General features: G+C 49.2%; 1 long non-coding RNA gene across 1 annotated transcript; it reads right to left on the bottom strand.

Moving 5' to 3' along the window:
* Positions 1-3,646: 3,646 nt before the first annotated feature.
* LOC147109799 (uncharacterized) lies at positions 3,647-5,694 on the bottom strand. The gene is made up of 2 exons (XR_015080441.1): positions 4,863-5,694; positions 3,647-4,744 (listed from the first exon to the last, which is right to left on the bottom strand). It is a non-coding gene; the product is annotated as an uncharacterized LOC147109799 (long non-coding RNA).
* Between the last annotated feature and the right edge of the window lie 251 nt (positions 5,695-5,945).

Genomic DNA, 5,945 nt, shown 5'->3' with positions numbered 1-5,945 from the left:
TTGTATCAGTCTTTACGGTAGAGGACACTAAGAATATCCCAGCACTGGACAAACAGGAGGCTCTGGGGGGGAGGAGCTAAATACGATTAAAATCACTATGGAGGTGGTACTTGGTAAAATAATGGGACTCAAGGCGGATAAATCCCCTGGACCTGATGGCTTACATCCTATGTCTTGAGGGAAGTGACGTTAGGGATTGTGGATGCATTGGTAATAATTTTCCAAAACTCCCTGGACTCAGCAAAAGTCCCGGCAGATTGGAAAACTGCTAATGTAACACCCTTATTTAAAAAGGGTTGTAGGCAGAAGGCTGGAAACTATAGACCTGTTAGCCTAACATCTGTGGTTGGTAAAATGTTAGAGTCCATTATTAAGGAGACAGTAACGGGACATTTGGATAAACATAATTTAATAGGACAAACTCAGCATGGTTTCATGAAGGGGAAGTCATGTTTGACAAATTTGCTTGAGTTCTTTGAGGAAGTAACATACAGGGTGGATAAAGGGGAACCAGTGGGCGTAGTGTATTTAGACTTCCAAAAGGCATTTGACAAGGTGCCACACAAAAGATTATTGCTCAAGATAAAAAATCACGGGATTGAGGATAATATTCTGGTGTGGGTGGAGGATTGGCTCTCTAACAGAAAGCAGAAAGTTGGGATAAATGGTTCGTTCTCAGACTGGCAATCAGTAACTAGTGGTGTTCCGCAGGGGTCAGTGCTGGGTCCCCAACTCTTTACAATCTATATTAACGATTTGGAGGAGGGGACCGAGTGTAACATATCAAAGTTTGCAGATGATACAAAGATGGGAGGGAAAGTAGTGAGTGAGGAGGACATAAAAAACCTGCAAAGGGACATAGACAGGCTAAGTAAGTGGGCAGAGATTTGGCAAATGGAATACAATACTGGAAAGTGTGACGTTATGCACTTTGGCAGGAAAAATGATGGAGCAAGTTATCTTAATGGCAAGAAACTGGAAAGTACTGTAGTACAAAGGGAGCTGGGGGTCCTGGTGCACGAAACTCAAAAAGTTAGTATGCAGGTGCAGCAAGTGATCAAGAAGGCCAATGGAATGTTGGCTTTTATTGCCAGGGGGATAGAATATAAAAACAGCGAGGTATTCCTGCAGTTGTACAAGGTATTGGTGAGACCGCACCTGGAATACTGCATACAGTTTTGGTGTCCATCTTTAAGAAAAGACATACTTGCTCTCGAGTCAGTACAAAGAAGGTTCACTCGGTTAATCCCAGAGATGAGGGGGTGGTCATATGAGGAGAGGTTGAGTAGATTGGGACTCTACTCATTGGAGTTCAGAAGAATGAGAGGCGATCTTATTGAAACATATAAGATTGTGAAGGGGCTTGATCGGGTGGATGCGGTGAGGATGTTCCCAATGATGGGTGAAACTAGAACTAGGGGGCATAATCTTAGAATAAGGGGCTGCTCTTTCAAAACTGAGATGAGGAGAAACTTCTTCACTCAGAGGGTGGTAGGTTTGTGGAATTTGCTGCCCCAGAAAGCTGTGGAAGCTACATCATTAAATAAATTTAAAACAGAAATAGATAGTTTCCTAGAAGTAAAGGGAATTAAGGGTTACGGGGAGCGGGCAGGAAATTGGACATGAGTCTATGTTCGGAATGGTCATGGCCCTGTGGGTAGTGGAGTGGGCACAGGGGCCGTGTAGCCTGGTTCTGCTCCTACTGTGTTCTAATTCTGTGTTAGATTTCAGGGGATGGTTTTATTCCTGTTCCTGGCTGGGGTGGAGATCGCCTTTACAGAAGGTAAGTACTGTAGAAAATATAGGGACAGAGTGATCTCCTGGACGAGTTTCGATCGCCTAGATGGGTCGGAGAGGAATTTCCCAGATTTTTTCTCCCAAATTGGCCACTGGGTTTTTTATCTGGTTTTTCGCCTCTCCCGGGAGATCACATGGGTTCGGGTGGATGGAGAGTGATAGACGATTTGAGGTTAGGTTCAGATCAGCCATGATCTTATTGAATGGTGGAGCAGGCTCGAGGGGCCGATTGGCCTACTCCTGCTCCCATTTCTTATGAACACAGTATATTTTGTGATAGGCACCTTTACCAATGCAGATGTAACCAGACTGCATAAATACAGCATCGATCCCAGCGATCTCTCACCATCAGAATAAAGGGGCTGTGATAGCTCGGTGGGACACAGGGGGGAAAATTGGTATCGCCCATTTTGGGGCGCTAATATCGGCCAGGTGCAAAGTTTAGCGCCCGATGCTAATTATCACCTCTGACTGCAAAATTCGCCTCTATCGCCCCTGGAGGGGATTTGAGCGCTAAATCAGGCGCTACACACCTCTCATGGCGCAAACATCAGGGAGCGAGGCGCTACCTCAGAACGCTACCGAAACTCAGGCGATGCCAATTACCATGGAAGCCAGACAGACTGGCGCCATCCAGTTCTTAAAGGGGAGGGGCCATCTTGCTGGCCAGCCACACCTTGCTCATTGCAGCCTTGAATCTCGGCCTGGAGAGACCTCAAAAGCAATTGTGTTGGAAGCACTAATGGACAGGCCCAGGGAAAGAGCTCGGCGCTTATGAACCTCAAAAGTGGTGCTGAGGGCCAAAACTCCTTAGGACAGCATTAAAACCAAAAATGTCACCGACAAGAAAAGGCAGGAAGCGGCCGCCTTTAAATAGCGCTCCCCCAGCCCCTTCCGACTGCAAAGCATTCCCCTCTTCCTGTCGATCCTAGCGACAGGCGGAAAGGCAGGAGGTGCGACTCAATATGCGGTTCAGGGTACTACCGGGGAATTGCACGCTCGACTGATGCCATGATCTGCGGGCGCCGGTGATCGTGGCGGTAGTGTTTAGCGCTGCCTCAAAATGTCTGGTCAATTTCGCGAGCGGCGCTAAACTCGCCACGCTTGGGCGCTAAGTTCCTAGCGCCCCATTACCACCCGCCAGAGGTGATTGGGGCCGTCGATGGAATCCATGTTGCATTGAAGGCACCAGTGGATACACCTGTGATATACATCAACAGGACGGGGTTTTATTCATTGACTGTCATGATAGGCTGTGATGTGCACCTCAGGATCCTAAACATGAATACACAGCACTGGGGAAGTAATCATGACTCCTTCATCCTCCGTAACTCGAACTTATATGGCACCCTCAACACATTGCTTCCAGGATCCGCATGGATATTGGGCGACAAGGGCTACCCGCTAAGACCATGGCTGATGACTCCCTACCACAAGACCAATAATGAGGCTCAGGAGAGATACAACTAGTCACACGTGTCCACACGGCAAGTGGTGGAGAGGACAATCGGGGTTCTGAAATCACGCTTCCGGTGCCTGGACAGGTCAGGGGGGGACCTTGCAGTATTCTCCTCTGAAAGTGGCAAGGATTGTGGTGGCCTGTTGTGCTTTGCATAACTTTGCCCTGCAGGAAGGACTGACCCTTAACCCTGCAGAGGAGCTCCCTGCTGAAATGGAGGACATGGACGATGCCAATGTGCCTGTGGCCAGGCCTGATGGGGAGGAGCCAAGTGCTGCCGAAAGTAAGGCTGCTCGGGAACTGCTAGTAGCCAACACCTTCACGAGGTGATGATAGCGTCGCCTTGTACCTCCCCCTCACCCAGCAAGGCAAAGAAAGGAACAGACACAATTTAAAGTGAAACAGTGAACTTTTATTGCAGCATCCAAGACTTTTGAGGTTCACTTTTGATGTACATAGTTTATAACTTTTAAATGTTAACTTGCTATTTTCTACTTTTGAAACAGTTGTAATTTTAAATATTTTTGCAAATAAAAAAGTTGAAATTTTTTTCAGTGACTAGAGGCTGTACTTTTTAAACGAGAAGGTTACAAACACTTTCAGTCACAAATATATATTTCAATAAAAAAAAGCAACGACAACATTTAACATTGAAATAAAACGAAAAATTAAAGAATTGAACGATTTGCCCCCTCGCATCTGTGCCTGAGGGTCAAAGGAGGTGGATTGTGCAAAAGGTGACACCCAACTGTCTCCTGCGCTTTCCCCTTCCCCGTGACCGGAGACCTCTGCTGCCAATTGAAAGGCCCCTGTGGGCCATCTCTCGCCCTTCAGCAATTGCCTCCTGACAGGGTTGCTGCTGCTGCTGCTGCTGAAAGGCAACGTCTGCTTGCATCACGACTGGCGGAGCTGCTGCCTCGTGGGCCTGCACTGTTTCTGCGCTGGGAGCAGGTAAGGGCGGTTCTGCGGGAGGCAAAGTAATGGCAGCAGAAATTGGTTCAAGCAACTGGCAGAGTGGACCGAGAGACTCATTTATTTGATTATTAAGTGCCATTGTAACATCTGTACGAAGATCATCATTTCCCTGCCTGATGGAGGCAAGAGAGTCGACCTCCTTCTGTGTAAGAGTACACATCGATCGCCTCAACCCTTCTATCTGTTGCACCTGAGCTTCTATGTCATTCCGTACTGTTGAATGTCTTTCTGCTTCTCCCACCTGCTCTGCAGTATCAGGCTGGTGTCTGTCTGTGGAACGACAGTCATCTATGCCTCGCACAGAGCCAGAGGGGCCAGGAGATGGAGAGGTACTGTGCAGCCACCCAGGGTCCATACCCTCCTCTTCCACTAGCTGACAAAGTGCAAATTCCTCCTGCTCCTCCACCACCTCACTTACGGCTCCCACTGCATCTGCAACCCCCTCCCCAATGCCCTCTGCGGCTGCAGACTCAACGCACTGTTCATCCCATGTGTGAGAAGTATGCTGTCCACCTGTGGAAAGGAAACAGTAAACATTTGCAAAGGTAAAGCATGATCTGCCACATCACAGAAGCTGATATTCAACACACACCTAACATTTTTAAACATATAGGCGGCCAGACCAACTCACCTTTCCTTATCCCAATGTCTGATTGTGCAGCAGCCACTGTACAACCACTACTAAATCCAAACAGCTGCTCGACCCTTTCCTCATGTTCGGATAAATCCCTTAGCGTGACAACACCACCGCCTGTCAGTGCACGTTCTCTGGCGTTGTGAACAGTTTTACTCTAAAATGAAAACAGAAAATATGAAACGTCAGCTTTTTCTGCAGAGTCCACCCACCTGCATTTGAGACAGGGACACAACCTGCTTTGCAGACAGGGTTTTTTTTCACTCACTAATTGAAATTTTACAACTCAAACCTGTGGAATCAAGATAAGAGCACAATGGATGACCCTGAGCTGACCCCAAAGACATAAAATGTTACGGCAAACTCAGGTGCCTGGATAATGAAGTCACTTGACTACACACATGCATCGAACAGCTTTTTAAAACTGGCTCAGTTAAATTTAAAGAAATATTACAGTTGACTTTTCTAATAACTGTACAAACCTAGACGGATCGCAATACATCATTAAATTTCTTGCGGCATTGTTCCGCTGTCTGTGGAATGGTGGAGTTCGCGCTGACAGCCTGGGCAACTTCTGACCAAACTTTCATCTGTCCTTTCCTCGGCGTGGCCTATGCAAATACAACTTCTGAGGGCGGGTCTCCCCAACCCTCGACGCCCCAGGCTCCGCCCACGCTGCGCTCCCGGGCGGCGTGACGTCAGACGCTGCGCTCCTGAGCGGAGTGACCGCAGACGCTGCACTCCCGGGCGGCGTGACGTCAGACGCTGCACTCCCGGGCGCAGTGACCTCAGACGCTGCGCTCCCGGGTGGAGTGACCTCAGACGCTGCGCTCCCGGGCGGTGTGACCTCAGACGCTGCGCTCCCGGACGGTGTGACATCAGGCGCTGCGCTCCCGGCGGAGTGACCTCAGACGCTGCGCTCCCAGGCGGAGTGACCTCAGACGCTGCGCTACCGGGCGGTGTGACCTGAGACGCTGTGCTCCCGGGCGGTGTGACCTCAGACGCTGCGCTCCCGGGCGGTGTGACCTCAGACGCTGCGCTCCCGGGTGGTGTGACCTCAGACGCTGCGCTCCCGGGCGG

The sequence above is a fragment of the Somniosus microcephalus genome, chromosome 12, assembly GCF_052327205.1.
Source record: "Somniosus microcephalus isolate GS21.2 chromosome 12, FLI_Smic_1.0, whole genome shotgun sequence".
Lineage (NCBI taxonomy): Eukaryota > Metazoa > Chordata > Chondrichthyes > Squaliformes > Somniosidae > Somniosus > Somniosus microcephalus.
This window is presented reverse-complemented; position numbering and strand designations above follow the sequence as displayed.